Genomic DNA, 4,476 nt, shown 5'->3' on the forward strand with positions numbered 1-4,476 from the left:
TATTTAAAGGTTCGTAGCAACTCTTACTACATGACTGTCAGCATCACTTTGAAGGTGTCTGAAACTCTTACTACATGACTGTCAGCATCACTTTGAGGTTGTTCGAAACTCTTACTACATTACTGTAAGCATCACTGAGTTGATTAGCAACTATCACTACATTACTGTTAGCATCGTTTTGAGTTCATAAGCAATTCTTACGACATCACTGTCGCATTATTTTGAGAACATTAGCAATTCTTCTGACATCACTGTAGCATTAGTTTGAGGTTCGTAGCAACTCTCATTCCATGACTGTCACCATCACTTTGAGTTTATTCGAAACTTTCACTCCATTACTGTTAGCACCATTTTGAGTTCATTAGCAATTCTTCCTACATCACTGTCGCATCATTTTGAGATCATTAGCAATTTTTTCTGACATCACTGTCGCATTATTTTGATGTTCGTAGCAACTCTTTCTACATTACTGTTGCATTATTTAAAGGTTCGCAGCAACTCTTACTACATTACTGTTCATCACTGAGTTTATAGCAAATATCACTACATTACTGTTAGCATCGTTTTGAGTTCAATAGCAATTCTTCCGACATGACTGTCGCATTATTTTGAGGTTCGTTAAAACTCTTAGTACATGACTGTCAGCATCACTTTGAATTTATTAGCAACTTTCACTCCATTACTGTTAGCATCATTTTGAGTTCATTAGCAATTCTTACTAAATCACTGTCGCATCATTTTGAGCTCTTTAGCAATTCTTCTGACATCACTGTCGCATTATTTTGAGGTTCGTAGACATCACTTTCGCATTTTTTTTTGAGGTTCGTAGCAACTCTTACTATATGACTGTCAGCATCACTTTGAGGTTATTCGAAACGTTCCCTCCATTACTGTTAGCATCATTTTGAGTTCATTAACAATTCTTACTTAATCACTGTTGCATCATTTTGAGATCTTTAGCAATTCTTCTGACATCACTGTTGCATTATTTTGAGGTTCGGAGCAACTCTTACTACATTATTGTATCATTAGTTAAAGGTTCGTAGCAACTCTTACTACATTACTGTCACCATCATTTTGAGGTTGTTTGAAACACTTACTACATTACTTTTAGCATCACTGTGTTGATTAGCAATTATCACTACATTAGTGTTAGCATCATTTTGAGTTCATTAGCAATTCTTGCGACATGACTGTCGCATTATTTTGAGGTTCTTCGCAACTCTTACTACATTACTGTTGCATCATTTTGAGATCATTAGCAATTCTTACATCACTGTCACATTATTTTGAGGTTCGTAGCAACTCTTACTACATTATTGTTGCATTATTTTAAGGTTCGTAGCACCTATCACTACATTACTGTTCGCATCATTTTGAGGTTGTTCGAAACACTTACTACATTACTGTGAGCATCACTGAGTTGATCTGCAACAATCACTACATTACTGTTAGCATCATTTTGAGTTCATTAGCAAATCTTCCGACATCACTGTCGCAATATTTTGAGGTTGGTAGCAACTCTTACTACATTATTGTTGCATTATTTAAAGGTTCATAGCAACTCTTATTACTTTGCTGTCAGCATCACTTTGAGTTTATTAGCAACTATCACTACATTACTGTTCGCATCATTTTGAGGTTAGTAGCAACTCTTACTACATGACTGTCAGCATCACTTTGCGGTAGTTCGAAACACTTACTACATTACTGTAAGCATCAATGAGTTGATTAGCAACTATCACTACGTTACTGTTAGCATCGTTTTGAGTTCAATAGCAATTCTTACGACATCACTGTCAGCATCATTTTTTATTTACTCAAAACTCAAACCACATGACTGTCAGCATCACTTTGAGGTTATTCGAAACTTTCACTACATTACTGTAAGCATCATTTTGAGAACTTTAGCAATTCTTCTGACATCACTGTCGCATTATTTTGAGGTTCGTAGCAACTCTTACTACATGACTGTCAGCATCACTTTGAGGTTGTTCGAAACACTTACTACATTACCGTATGCATCACTGAGTTGAATAACAACTATCAGTACATTACTGTTAGCATCATTTTGAGTTCATTAGCAATTCTTCCTACATCACTTTTGCATCATTTTGAGATCATTAGCAGTTCTTCCGACATCACTGTCGCATTATTTTGAGGTTCGTTGCAACTCTTACTACATGACTGTCAGCATCACTTTGAGGTTGTTCGAAACACTTACTACATTACTGTAAGCATCACTGAGTTCATTAGCAACTATCACTACATTACTGTTAGCATCATTTTGAGTTCATTAGCAATTCTTCCGACATCACTCGCAATATTTTGAGGTTCGTAGCAACTTTTACTACATTAATGTCGCATTATTTTTAGGTTCGTAGCAACACTTACAACATGACTGTCAGCATCACATTTAGGTTATTCGAAACTTTCTCTCCATTACTGTTAGCATCATATGGAGTTCATTAGCAATTCTTACTACATCATTGTCGCATCATTTTGACATCTTTAGCAATACGTCTGACATCACTGTCACATTATTTTTAGGTTCGTAGCAACTCTTACTACATTATTGTTGCATTATTTAAAGGTTCATAGCAACTCTTACTACATTGCTGCCAGCATCACTTTGAGTTTATTAGCAACTATCACTACATTACTGTTCGCATCATTTTGAGGTTAGTAGCACATCTTACTACATGACTGTCAGCATCACTTTGAGGTAGTTCGAAACACTTACTACATTACTGTAAGCATCAATGAGTTGATTAGAAACTATCACTACGTTACTGTTAGCATCGTTTTGAGTTCAATAGCAATTCTTACGACATCACTGTCAGCATCATTTTTTATTTACTCACAACTCAAACCACATGACTGTCAGCATCACTTTGAGGTTATTCAAAACTTTCACTCCATTACTGTTAGCATCATTTTGAGTTCATTAGCAATTCTTACGACATCACTGTCGCATCACTTTGAGATCATTAGCAATACTTCCGACATCACTGTCGCATTATTTTGAGGTTCGTAGCAACACTTACTACATGACTGTCAGCATCACTTTGAGGTTATTCGAAACGTTCACTCCATTACTGTTAGCATCATTTTGAGTTCATTAGCAATTCTTACTAAATCACTGTCGCATGAGTTTGAGGTTCGTAGCAACTCTTACTACATTACTGTTAGCATCATTTTGAGTTAATTAGCAATTCTTAAGACATCACTGTAGCATTAACTTGAGGTTAGTAGCAACTCTTACTACATGACTGTCAGGATCACTTTGAGGTTCTTCGAAACTCTTACTACATTACCGTAAGCATCACTTTGAGGTTGTTCGAAACTCTTACTACATTACTGTAAGCATCACTGAGTTTATTAGCAACTATCTCTACGTTACTGTTAGCATCGTTTTGAGTTCATTAGCAATTCTTCTGACATCACTGTCGCAATAGTTTGAGGTTCGTAGCAACTTTTACTGCATTACTGTCGCATTATTTTGAGGTTTGTAGCAACTCTTACTACATGACTGTCAGCATCACTTTGAGGTTATTCGAACCTATCACTCCATTACTGTTAGCATCATTTTGAGTTCATTAGCAATTCTTACTACATCACTGTCGCATCATTTTGAGATCATTAGCAAGTCACTGAGTTGATTAGCAACTATCACTACATTACTGTTAGCATCATTTTGAGTTCATTAGCAATTCTTCCGACATCACTCGCAATATTTTGAGGCTCGTAGCAACTCTCACTACATCACTGTAACATCATTTCTTAGGTAAGTAGCAACTCTCACTACATCACTGTAGCATCATTTCTTAGGTAAGTAGCAACTCTCACCAAATCACTGTAGCATCATTTCTTAGGTATGTAGCAACTCTCATTACATCACTTTGGGCTGATTTTGAAATTACGATCAACTCTCACCACATCACTATCCGCTTCATTTTGAGATTCGTATCAACTCTCACTACATCGCATCATTTTGACATTTGTAGCAACTCTCATGACATCACTTTAGCATGATTTTGAAATTACTATCAACTCTCACCACAACACTGTCAGCATAATTTCTTAGGTTAGTAGCAACTGTCATAACATCACTGTAGCATCATTTTGAGGACCGTAGCAACTCTCATTACATCACTGTCAGCATCATTTTGAGATTAGTATCAACTCTCACTACATCACTGTCACCTCATTTTGAGGAAAGAAGCAACTCTCACCACATCACTGTAGCATCATTGTACATTACTGTTAGCATCATTTTGAGTTCATTAGCAATTCTTACGACATCACTGTCCCATCAGTTTGAGATCATTACATTACTGTCGCATTATATTGAGTTTCGTGGCAACTCTTACTACATTATTGTTGCATTATTTTAAGGTTCGTAGCAACTCTTACGACATTACTGTCAGCATCACTGAGTTTCGTCGCAACTATCACTACATTACTGTTAGCATC

This window comes from Aulostomus chinensis, chromosome 1 (genome assembly GCF_037954235.1).
Source record: "Aulostomus chinensis isolate RoL2024-O1b breed Wild chromosome 1, RoL_Achi_v1.0, whole genome shotgun sequence".
NCBI classification, from domain to species: domain Eukaryota; kingdom Metazoa; phylum Chordata; class Actinopteri; order Syngnathiformes; family Aulostomidae; genus Aulostomus; species Aulostomus chinensis.